The sequence below is a fragment of the Acanthopagrus latus genome, chromosome 18 (genome assembly GCF_904848185.1).
Source record: "Acanthopagrus latus isolate v.2019 chromosome 18, fAcaLat1.1, whole genome shotgun sequence".
Lineage (NCBI taxonomy): Eukaryota > Metazoa > Chordata > Actinopteri > Spariformes > Sparidae > Acanthopagrus > Acanthopagrus latus.
The window spans coordinates 23,925,309-23,938,527 of NC_051056.1; the positions used below are offsets into that span (position 1 = coordinate 23,925,309).

General features: G+C 40.2%; 1 protein-coding gene and 1 long non-coding RNA gene across 3 annotated transcripts in view; both read right to left on the reverse strand.

Moving 5' to 3' along the window:
* Positions 1 to 10,354, reverse strand: part of mrpl11 (mitochondrial ribosomal protein L11) — a 49,623-nt gene extending 39,269 nt beyond the window's left edge. The window contains exon 1 of the mRNA XM_037077309.1: positions 10,223 to 10,354. The gene's annotated coding sequence lies outside the window, so the exon portion shown is untranslated. The remainder of the gene's footprint in view (positions 1 to 10,222) is intronic.
* A 9-nt stretch (positions 10,355 to 10,363) lies between these two features.
* On the reverse strand, positions 10,364 to 11,846 carry LOC119007550. 2 transcript variants are annotated; one of them, XR_005071156.1, is made up of 4 exons: positions 11,784 to 11,846; positions 11,416 to 11,617; positions 11,200 to 11,274; positions 10,364 to 10,646 (listed from the first exon to the last, which is right to left on the reverse strand). It is a non-coding gene; the product is annotated as an uncharacterized LOC119007550 (long non-coding RNA). The 2 variants fall into 2 exon arrangements; XR_005071155.1 differs by lacking the exon at positions 10,364 to 10,646 and having other exon boundaries at positions 11,192 to 11,274.
* Positions 11,847 to 13,219: the final 1,373 nt, after the last annotated feature.

The window sequence follows — 13,219 nt, forward strand, 5'->3', positions numbered from 1 at the left end:
AGAAAATGAAGTCAAATCATTTTTCTAATAAGGCAGAGTCTGTGTTGCTACAAGAACCGGAGATTATTATCTTATCACAGACACACTGACAAAGATTCATTTGAGTATAAATGTGTTAGCTTGTAAACTGCGCTTCAGTGAAGGCTCTCTCACCTCCTGTCAGAGCACCTTTATGTGGTTGGTTTATGCTCCTGCAGCCGATCCCATCGTCCACCCTAAACCATCTTTAGTTGTCTGACTACAGGCCGGTGATACTGACTTCTGCTTTCCAAGGTTTGATACCCACAATTACTTTGAGTCCTGTGGTATAAACAGTATCAAAAGTCAAGTTATTGTTTATGAGGAAACTTAAATGTAAGCTTCATCACCCTCATTACAGCTATTTTGCATGTATGATATTTAGCCACACTAGCAGCGTTGCCCGAGGGTTGATGATGTCGCTTCTGCACTTTGGTCTACACTGATATAACATCTGAAGTTTATTATCATTTCAACAACTAAAGAATGGACTGCCATAATATTATGTATAGACGATCATGATCCCCAGAGGATGAACCCAACTGACGTCTCTTCTACCACCACCAAGAGCTTCACATTCGTTTATCAATACCCCTCTAATGATTGATGGAATATGAAATTTCCTACAGATTTATACTGACTCTGTTGCTCTCCATGTAGCGCCACGAGCAGCTTTCACTTTCACTTATCCTCTCAAATATTTCAACTTCCACTTAAAGGATTGACACAGTATTTTGTACAGGCACTCATGGTTGCCTACTGACTTTAGTGATCCCATCACTTTTCCTCTAGGCCACCTCAAGGTTGCAATTTGTAGTTTGGAGTGAGATTTGTAATAACTTTGGCGATGCCTTAAAACTTCAGATACCTTGATTTGTGACCTAACTGCAAAAACTACCAATATTCCCATCAGTGACAGCTAAACATAGCTCTGCTAATCAGCAAAGGTTAGCATGCTAATCTATGATGGTGAACAGGATGTTACTGTATATTGCAAAGTAGGGCTGAGCAATATGTACGATACATATCCTTAGACTGCGTACCATTTGAGATTTTGGTGATGTGACAAATGTTGTTCATTCCTGGTTTTAAAGGCTGAATCACATTAAAGTGATGTAATTTTCTGAACTTAGCAGACCATTCTACTTGTTCTCATACTCACCTTTGCCCACTTAGTGTAATAGTATCATCTGTGATTTATTATTTTTTATGATTGATGAAGGATAATCACTGGGAGGTGACATGATTATTTATCAAAAAATAAAAAGTACCAACAGTCAACCCTAAACTATTGTAATATCAGCATCTTTCACATTTCAAAATATCGTAAAAGTAGTCTTCAGTAATCAAGATGATCTGGCTTATCATCTATTTTATGTTCTGCAAAATTCTTCTTTGTGAAGGGAACGGGGACATTGCTAACTTCTGGGTTAGCCTACAGGAATACGTCATCCCTGTGGCTCTCGGTAGACAAGCTGAGTGATTCTCCAACTACTCTGGAGTTGCCTCCCGTAGTCCAGTCGATGCAGTGTTGTCACCTCCAGGGACTCGGTAGCCTGGGAGCCGGGCCGAGTGAAGCTGAGAGGAATAATCTGATTCTGTGGAATGGGTGAAATATGAACTACAGACTTTTTGGCTCGTTACCAGGGGTTGAAAGATAATCGTCGATTACTCTGAGGACGGACTGGGCTTCTTCGTTAGAAAGGCACATTTTATGAAGTCATTAATATTCTGCAGACTGGATGATGCCCATGGGGCGCCAGCTGACGATCGCTCTGTTGGGCCATTATGAACAATGCAACAAATCAAATACATTGAGAGATAAAACCAAAGGAAACAAAAGATTTCTAGAGGTGTTTCTGCCTTTTTTTTTTCAAAAGAGGACAGTAGGGAGTTGACAGGGAAAGAGGGCAGAGACAATGGGAATAATATACATCAAAGGTTGTTGTCACAATATAGCATCAGTCCTATCCACTAAGCCGACACGACTCCCTGTGATAAAGGGTTTTATCCGTGCCACCTATCCCCACAGATTTCTATTTTTTTTTGTTCCATTTACGTCCTACGGTCTCCTCTGTATGGTATTTACAGCTTATCTGAGAGCTCCCAGCACTAATAAAGATGATTTTAGCTGATAAAATAACTAACGCATCAAGCTTCTATCGTAGGTTATGTTTTTAAATGTGCAATCCTGAGGGTCTTTCTTTGTGATACTGTGATAAGGACTGAGGGATTCTTATTCCAGTCTCATCACTCAGTGAAACTCGTTCTGTTTCTATCCTTTCAAAACAGATAAAACCTGTCAGAGCCCACTTGCCAAACAGAAGCCATGATTAGTATTCTTTCAAATTAAAAGGAAAGGGACCAAATCCTTTCTTATCTCTCAATGACACTAAAACTGGCCCTGACAATTGGTTTTTATTCAACTCTTAGCGTGGCAGTCCATCTAGTGGTGGCATTCACCTTTACATTTGATGCAAGACATTTGGCTGAAAGACTCATTCACAATAAGATAGCGGTGCACTTCAGTCACGTGTGTGTGACTTCTGAGATAGCCTATGTCACCGCTACACATCCTCCCTGCCAAACAAATTCAAGATAAAGAGGAAGAAAAGGCCCTGGAGACATGCTGCTGTCCCTAGATACTAATAGAAAAAGAGCACAGGCATATTAAATTATAATAGCAATTTCATGTTTTTCTGCTCATCTGTGCAGAAAAGTCTGAATACCATTAGAGCCTCAATACACGACTGGTGTCCTTGAATACATAAGATAATCAAATCTCTGTTAACAGCAAAATAAATAGCACAGGAAGGACCTTCACTGGCAGCAGGGGAAGTCTGGGACACTATTTGTTTAGAGGACACCGTGTTATGAATTAGGAGCTACAGATTAACTATAATCGATGAGCCTAATGTAATGACCGAACAGAACAAATGTCCTGGGCTGTGATTATTAGATGAGCCACACGAGACGCCCGGGATGAGATGAAGAGATAACGTCAGATATAAAGTTATACAGGGCCAGTCATATGCCAAAGCTGTTCCACCACATTAGTATTCATCCCATCAAACTCCGGCCCTGGAGCTATTGATTGCTGAATGCCAAGTCCTAAAGGCCAGTCAAATAAAACGAAGAACTCAACAAGAGTCTGAATGATCCCACAAGACTGGAAAAGGGAACTTGCATGACCCGATTTAACCGAGATCTGAACCTGCAGGTCTCATCTCAACGGAGCGCAGAGCAAGAGAGAGAGAGAGAGAGAGAAAAAAAAAAACCCTCATCATTTCCCCCACTTTGAGGAATAAACTCATTTTACATCAAATAGTCTGATGTAACACCAGATCTTGTGTAGTTTTTAACTACAAAATGAGCAGTAAGCGGAAAAGAACAGCTTCATATCAAATTTTCATTTCGCAATTATCTTGGAAAAATATATTCTGATGAAGGCGTTACCGCTTAAAATTCATTTCTCACATTTATCTGATGTTCCCGCTGAGAGAGAGAGAGAGAGAGAGAGACGTTTACATTCTGCCAAAATATTCATCAGAACTGGAGGGTGACTGTTTCGGCGTTCAGCATGTTTTACTATCAAAAACATTAATCACACAATCTTACTGAACAATCTGCCGACCTCCACAGTATCTGCCATTACTTCCGTCAGATATTGCGCGGGCAATGTTAGGTACATTTTGGACCGAAAAGCGTATTTAAATGCTCAACATATCATCAGTACTCTCCGGGGGATAAATTGTTCCTTTACCAATGTCAAATATCTCTTTGGTGTTTCTGCACTGAAACTTGTAGCTTCTCATCCGCTGACAGCGATATCGACTCCTGTGATAAGTTAATAACAGCCATAATATCTCTGGCCCATGGTGAGAAGGGAAGGCTTATGACCTTAAGTTCAATTTTTGAATCTTTACTTCGGGAGGCGAAAGAACAGCTGCTGCCGAACCATTATTACCACCTCCGAGGTGCCCTTGAGCAAGGCCCTTAACCCTCATCCACTCAGTGTTCAACAGACCAGACTGTGGATGTACAGAACCTTCCAGGGTTGTTGCTGTATAAGTGTGCGAGTGCACACAGGGTGTTCCTAAAAAGAAAAGGTCTTGGCTCTCAGTGATACGCTGATAAAAAAAAGATGACTCTTAGACTACACGGCCAAAAGCAGACGGACGCCCTCTCAGTCTGCTTTTGTGCTGCACTTAGTTCCTATTGAACAAAATATTCATGCTATAAAATCTCAGCTGCCACTGCTGTTGGTTTCATTAGCAAATATGTGGGGGGATTTATAAAATAAATCATCAGATGATAAATGTTAGAAAAGAGTGAATTTTTAACTCCTAATGTAGCTTAAACTGATTCTGCATTGTCCATTTTCAACACTTTATACTGCTAATGATTCAATAATAATCTATTGTAAATGCAGATTACAATCAATCAAATACATGCCTTAAAATCTGCATCCCTAATCCGAGTACTGATGTACTTTAGATGAAGGGCTGTTTTTACATGGTTTTAACATGTATATGCTTCTTATTTCCAGTCAAGAGAAATCGAAAGGTTACACTGTCTACTGGTATTTGAAGCCAGTAGTGTGTATCCATCAGTCTAGGAAAGTTCATAAAAAGGTTTTCCGGCACAAAGCCCCGACTTCACACACATTCAACACCTCTGGTATGAAGTCAAATTCCAGCAGCCAGGTTCTAAAATGTCACAGAAAAAAAAAAAAAACAAAACTCTCCATCAAAACTTGTCGAGTCTGTATGCAGCAAATTATCTGCATTATGCATTATATCTCCCTTTCTTTGGTATGAGATGCTCAGCAACCATCACATTTGTGTGTGATATGTTGGTGCGTCCGCAGCACATTGTATTACATCAGTTGACTTGTCTTGCTGTTGCTAAGCAGTGACCGTGCAAAAATAAGTCCGTTAATGAGGGCAGCAGCCGTCCACTGCTCTGTTTGAAGGCAGCTGAGTGAAAAGTTGACTACTGAAGCAGCACATACATGCCTATCACTGCAGTCAAACCAGGTTCTTGCACTAGAATAGTGATGACTCCGGTTCTCAACTTTCTGCATGTATTATCTCTGCTAGCCTGTACTGAAATCCCAGGGAGGCCGTTTCCTTTACTGGATCCCCTGAATTACATTTCCCTCCCTCCATCATGTTTGAATGGAGAGACAGAATGTGTTACAAACTGCCTGCACTGGGAATAAATCTAAACTAGAATAACCGTCTGCCGGCTGTAAGTCCAGCAGCCAGTCAGGCTGCAGTTTACACACAAGGCTGTCCAGACCCAATAATATATGTAGCGAAGACTTTGAAGGAATTTAATATAATCTATGACGGGTATCTTTTTGCCAAAATGAGAGCTATCACTTTATATACAATTTCCAATGAAAAACATGCTGTCTTCAGAGTACAGACGGCTGATGGAGAGCTTCATCAAGAGCTGCGACGACAATCACCTGAGGCTCAATATCAGCGCAACCAATCGGCTTACGGTGGAGCGCTGCTGCATGTCTGTTAGCGTGTAAGTCCACTGAGAAAAACAAATCCAATGCCTTGCATGGGTTCACATGTTTAGCCAAAAAGGTTGATTCTGATATATACAAAAATATACAAATGTGGATTCTTTACACACGTCATCATCAACTCTACTGCAAAGAGGATCAAATCAATCGCCACAGACACCAGACATTACTGTGACCGATTCAGTATCTGACAAAATGTGAAATATGGTCACAGTCTCCCCCTTCTGTTACTGAGATTCACCATTAATAGCCAGAGAAGTGTTCTCTGCAGAACATTATTACAGCTCTGTGAAGTCGACCTTTGACCATCCGGACATAAAATGTCATCGCTTCATCCTGTTGTCTTTCTAGACATTTGTGTGAAATTTAATCATAGCGTGTGAATTCTTCCGCCGCCGTTTGCACCAGATGTGGTGAACTTCAGGGACTCTGCGTTCAGGAGGAAGGGACGGAAGACGGTTCACAGCAACCTTTACCTTTGACAACCAAAATCTAATCAGTTCATCCTCAAGTCCAAGTAGACTTTTGTGTCAAATCACACAGCCGCTCAAAAGTTCGGAATCGCCATAAAAGCCTAATTTTCAGTACAGTCGGATGGCAGAGAGGACTACTTTATATTTCTGAAGGGTCCTTCTTGCTTTTAGGCAGCAGAGAGTCCTCTTTACAAATAGATGTTACTTTGTATGATAGGTTTGCATAATAAGAAATGTTTTGTGCAATGGTTCAACAGGACAAATTGAAAAGACAGAGAGAGACAAAGACACCTCTGAGCAAAATGGATACAAGGACCCACAAGGCATTTGCAAAAGAAATCAGGAACTTAGCATAAAAAATGCTGCAGATTTATTAGAGAACAAATTTCTCTTTGAGTGTCAAATACATATTCATGCCTGAATTGAGAGGTGATGCTTCAGCGGAGCTTTTCTTAAAACCTAAAAAACAAAAATTCAAAAAGGTCAGTCCAGGTCAGCTCTATTAAAATTAGACTATTGACTAGACAATCATGGTTTAAACCTATTCAACTAATCACGGAGTAGACTTCAACAGGCCCAAACAAAGGCAGGTTCTCAAAATATTATGAGCCAAAATTCGCAATTGTGGCGCAAATTATCTAAAAGAAAAGAGTGTTTCAACAGTTTTCTCTCCTGTCGTGCGCCACTGTGGGGACATAAAATGAATCCAGGTTTCAATAATTTATTTTTTATTTTCTCTCCATTTTAAATTATAATTTTTTTTTCTAAATTATACCATTTTAATCTGCATTCAAACAGCCGCTACAAAAGGAAGGAAGATAATCAATATAACATGTGATTCCGAACTAGGAAGGCTAGAGTATGTTTTATGTCTGATTTATGATCCATGATTTATACACCCTGCATGTACAAAAAGGCAAAAAAGACATTTCATTCCTCACACCATCATCACACTTCTTTAAACTAAAGATGAGATTCGGCAGCAACACTCACACAGCCGACGCGAGGGGAGGAAGAGGGAGAAAAGGCAATGCTGTCACAGATTTCAATGATTACACACATCACAGCCATCTCTTGGCGACACGTGGATACACAAGGCTCTGACATTATAAAACCAAGTCCTCGGTATTGCAGTGCAGAAAACTGCAAGCCAAGTGTGACTGCAGCCAGAATGTGACAGTAAACCCTCTGAACTCTGCAGCCATCTGCCCCCCCCGGGTCTGAGCTCCTGCTGCAGCTGGGCCTCACAGACACAGTAACGGGGAGGTATGATTAATATATAACAGTGTGGGCGTGTGGTTACTGATCTGGAGACAGGCATCAGAATTAACAGGGGTCAAGCCTGACTCACGGTTGCCGCAAGGAATCCGGAAGAAGCTACTTTTACGGGCAGGTCTTGGATTTTGCAGAAAAAGATTTACAGCAAGAAATGACTCAGCTCTTTTAAACTCAATAATGGTCTTTCACATATTAAAACTATTCAGAAATTTTACCATTTAACACAAAAAAAGCCTTACTTTTGAAGAGCGTTTTAATTTATACATGCCATGCATTCACACTCAGAATGTGAATTATCCTAATTAGCCAGATGGTTTGTGTCACAAAATGTTTTTTCTTACAAATCCATCTGGAGAGGAGTCGCCTGAAACTGTTTGGAAAAGGGAAGTCACTTTGAAAAAGTACTTGGAAGGTGATAGGAGTAACCATCTGTCTATCACCGCATATCACAGGCAAACAAGAGATCAACAGAAGGAGAGCGCTACCACCTGCGGAGCCAGTTGGTAAATCGAACTCTAATGGAAGCTAGTCGGGCAAAAAGGGAAAATATCTTTTCCACCGAGAAAATCCTTCAATGCTTTTCTTTGCGCTTCTTTCAGTGAAATAAACGCTCCAGTTCTGAGACGACTAATACTTCATGATAACCTCCTGAGAAGCCACCATTGTTTTCAGACTAAAAGTTGCTTCTCTTGCCGCACATCACATCTAAACCACACCTGTTGTTGCCAGTAGTTTCTCAAAGGACACCGATTGGTTCAACACCTGTGAGGTCAGCCGTAAACCTGGCCAGGTGGATTTGCGAGAACGCATCATCTTGTGAATCCAGCGATATTAATCCAATATTAAACGTATCAGATGCATTCACACCATTTTGTCAGTTATGTGATCGATCAAATGGCATTTGGCTGCAACTGCAAAGATGGCAAGCTAGGAGGAAAGCTAGGGAAGCAGAGAAGAGCTATGGAAACTTCAATATTTGTTCATCTTTTGCAACTAAAATCGTCATCGCAATATTAAACAATGTTATCGCACATGGCAGATTTCCCTCATATTGTGTTTAGCCAGCGGTTTCCAACCTGAGGATCAGTGACCCCCCCTCGGTGGCGAGATGATTACCCTGATGGGAAAATAAAATAATCTGTTTAACTGCCCATTAAAGCAACTATCTAATCAGCCAATCGTGCAGGAGGTTACAGAACATCCAACCCGGTACTCACAAGGTGCATCTAATAAAGCGGCCAGTGAGTGATTATTATCTGAACTACTGTCCTCCAGAACAGGCTTTGGTCTTGTTAAAATTGGGCATTTTTAATAAGGCTTTTGTAGCTCATCATGGATTAAGTAAAGAATATCTGACAAGTGCGTTCCATGTTTTGTAGTGCATGAGACAAGGGCTACGAACCACCTAACAGCATCCTCATTAAACGAAGACAGGCGTGTAAAAAAACCATCATAATTAAATGTTCATGGTTCTGACTTCATCTGTTTATCTCCATTTGGGTTTCTGTCGTTACCGTGGTTACAAATATAATGCAAGCTCGAAGCACACAGTTGCTGTCTTTACCTACACTCTGATGTTTGTTAATTAATTCAAACCTGCAAACAAACACTGAAATACTTCATAGATGTCCGGTGAAACTGTCAGGTTACCTAAAGTTGATGCACAACTTCTAGCCAATTAGAAATGAGGTTTCTTAGTGGCCATTGTAAAGATTATGCTGTTTGAGTACTAAAAGATGTTCTTTTGTTGTTTCTCCACTGTTTAGGGAAGGTAGAAAAAAGTACTTGTGCATCTACAGACATTTTATTTTGTACTTGTCAAACATGGGGGGAGCTCATAACAACTTACCCCTGCATCCCATTATTTCCCTTAAATAATAAGTCAAAATGTTTGCTGTGAGTATCATCATCAACAATCCTTCGATGCTTGTAGACTATGAAGATTCAAGCGGAAGCACACGACTCCTGTTCACAGTCGAATCATATAGCAGAAGAGCCATGTTGTACCTCGTGTGTGAAGGGACAGAGGCTTTACAGCCTTGGATTCAAATCCCGAGCACTTCTTAAGGAAATCAAAATAAACTCCAACAAAAGCAAAAAGTTCCTGAGGTCATGTTTATCAAGAAAATCTCAGATTATCTGCTTCTTTTAGGGCATTACAAGCAGAAAACGGTCACAAGATTTTGACTCAAATGTGAAAAAGTAAAATAGTTAAGACTGTTCAGATTGTGTCAGGCAGTCTTGTGTTCATGTACGAGTCTTCTGCTCAGACTGACATGATTTAGAAACACGTTTCCTCAGACTTTAAGTAGCAGATGTGTATATGGCATAACATGAACTAATAAGAAATGTGAACAGAAGCATGCTAATCATATTTAAACAAATTTGTGCTTGCTCATTTTGTTCTTGGCGTCTCCAGCAGTGTTATTGTAACACAAAAGAAAAAGAGATGGACACATTGGAGCCTTCAGTCTTTTTGGTCCCCTCACCCAGATGTTTCTACAGATCCAACGCTTCATTGTGACCCTAAACAGACCAGCTCAGTACATTTCACAGCCTTAATGGGAGCTTTGACTTTGCCTCCAGTTTGACAAGAATTCAGGCACGTTTAACACTCGACCTCGTCTACTTCACCAAACCAGGCGATGAAGAACAATTATAAGACATTAACAAATGTGTGAAAATCATCCATTAACGTAAACAAACACGGACAATTCTTTTAAAAGAACAAACGTGACGCACAGGAGAGACACTTTCTGCCCACAGTCACATTGTACAGCACGAAGCTACACGCACCTCACCTCCATTAGTACTCCGAGGACGACAACAAACAGCTTAAAACCCTCCTAACAAGTCAAACAAAACCGGGTTTAACTCTAAAAACACGACATTAACCGCAGTGTTGTCGTACCTGTCACTTGTCCTGCACCTTCACGCCGCTAGCAGCATCCTTCAGGGCGCAGACATCTTGGATTACTGAACACAGCCGTCAGTTAGCTGTCAGCCAATCAGAGCGCTGCCCCCTGCTGGAGGGGAGGAGCAACTGCAGGAGGAGAAACTGTGAGCTGAGCTTCAGCAGGGAGGTGGTTGTTGACACAGCGGATGAATAGCACAGAATATCTTTTAGCTGATAGCTGACAGGATGTAACCACAAGGCCCATTCAACTGCAGCTTCAGTTCTTGTCTCCCATCTGGATCAGCATGTTGACTTGATTTCATTCCCAATAGTTTTGTGTTTCCTCCATTTTGTGCCCATGTGTCCACTCCTATTCCACCCTGGATGTGTTGTACATGTTTAATCCGCGTTTCCTCCAAATTAAACAGTAACTGTATGACTGAAAAGAGTGGTTTCTTTTTGGTAGAACATAAAGTCTGTCACAGTTCCCACAGCAGTGAGTTTATATGTTTATGTGTGCTGGACACAAAAAAAAACATTTCATCTTCATTTGTCACATTTTTAAATCCACCATGATGTGACAAAATGATGTCTGAATGAAGTTTTTCTGGGATCACTTGTTGTTGCTAGCTGGCTGAGGCTGACGTGGTGCTTTTAACACTTTTGAAAGTCCAAGAATGACTTTATTTGTCATAAAAATACAAAAATACAACAAAATTTTAGGAGCACTCAAGTACTGGACTAAAAAAATGCTTAAATAAAATGGATAATATATCCTAAAAATACAAAAAATAATGCTTTCATTCATCATCCACTTTCCTCACTCATACTCTCAGTCATGCCAGTTTGCCAACGTATGCAAAACATATGTTCCATGATGGTAAAGTGTGGGGGTGTGTTTTTAGTTCTGAGTTCAGTACGGTGGTGGCTTTGTGGTAGAAACTGCTGATGAATCTTGTGGTGTGTGTTTTGATGGACCTGTAAGCATTTACCGGAGGGCAACAGTTCAAACAGGTGATGGACGAGGTGGAATGAGTCTTTTAGGATGTTGTTGAATGGACTTCCTCCTGTTAAACACATGAAGAAGTAGTGGCAAAATGTATCAGACAACAATGATAATGATAGGAATCAGAAATAACGGTCAGCTCAAGGGTATCCTACAGAAACAAGACGACTTTTAAAGGTCTGTAACATTATTTATCACCAACCTACAGTGCTGACCTGGTCCTAGAAACCAACATGAAGACCAGTTGGGTCAGTGACCCATGAATACCTCCATAAGGACACTCCCACACAAAGTTTGCAAGTCTGCAACTCCCATCCAGTTAGTTAGACCTGAAGACGCCTCTTGGATGAGAAGTGAAATGTCTTCAAGGAACTGAAACGGGTCCAGTTGTCTCCGATTCAGCACTTAGAGAAAAAAAAATACAACCTGCTGTACCTGTCAAACAGTTAATGTCCTATAATAACACATCATTTTATCATATTGTGACGGATATAACGATGAAATAATGAAGATTAAATGTTATATAAAAGCACGATGTGTGTCCTGCATCCACAAACAAGATGAACTCACTGCGATCGTCACTGCACCAGCAATAGTTGCTACTGGCAACGGAATGTTCAACTCAAATCACCTGCTGGTCAAGTGTTCACGGAAACAGTTACGCAAGGCTGGAGACAACGTGTATGAACACATGAACAACTCAGCTAGGATGGAATGGAGAATAGAAACGGGGGGGGGGGGGGGACAAAATGGAAAGCATTAATAGCAGGAATGAAAATAAGAAGATGTCTGTTTATTCAGAATTTGAAAGCTTCTTAGGTAGTAAATGTTTATTCTTTATAGCTGTTACTTGCATGAGGGACTATTTTGACAGTTTATATATGTTAATTATATAAATTATATATATATATATATATATATATATATATATATATATATATATATATATATATATATATATATATATATAATTTCATGAATCCAGTTTTCTTGTTTTTAAACTCTCACCTTGTGTCAAACTGTTGGTTGTGATATTTTCTGATTTGTAATCACCATCAGTCACGATGTCTCCCATACCGTTCTTTAAATTGTTTCCAGTACAATTGTGACTCTTCAGGTTTTTGGGCAGTAATTGGTCCATTTAGAAGCTTTTCAGGGACTCTCAGTCACGTCACCTGATCTTTACTAGCTGGAGAAATCAAATATATTCATGAGAATTTTCTTTACTACCTCAGTGTTTTATTTTATAGATACTCAAGCATTTCATACTGTATATAATATTTTATTGTTTCTATATTTGCCCTTGTATTTTGATTGTATTGTAAGTGAATGTACCCGCTGCTATGATAACCTAATTTCCCTCCGGGGATTATTAAAGTTATCAATCCATCTATCTGCATTTCAGTGACAACTGGGAAGACTCTATCTTCTGATGAGCCCCAGGTGTGTTCGCAACAGCTCCAGGAAAGGTGACCTTGTTTACTCAACTGCTGTTGAAAAGGTCAGGAGTGAATTTTGTTCCTCAAATTTCAGAGGGTAGAACAACGTGTTGACAACCAAAAACAAGGATGAGAACCAGAGAGGTGGGGCAAGGCAACATTTAAACACTCGTGTTAATATTTTCATGATGAGTTTGTCATTTTGCATTTATCTTTACTAACAAGTCGTCACCTCAAGCTGCTAATAGGATCAAGTTCCCCTCTGTAAATTAAAGTGTTGGGTTCAGTGTGACGTTTGTTACCTTGCTCTAGGGAACTTCAGTGAATATAAAATAAATTAATGCTGTTGCGCTGCCTGATAATCTCCCTCCTGTGACCTGGACCAGAATAATCCTGTAATTAATTCCGTTACACTTCCATAATGAGATAGCGTGAGCACCAGAGGCAGCATTTCCATTAGGGGTTATAAAAATATGGCAAAAGTTGTTCGCTGTTTATGGGCTATAAACTGTTTTCAGCTGATCAGCGAAGCATTTCAAACTCATGCAGATACAGTATGTGATTGAA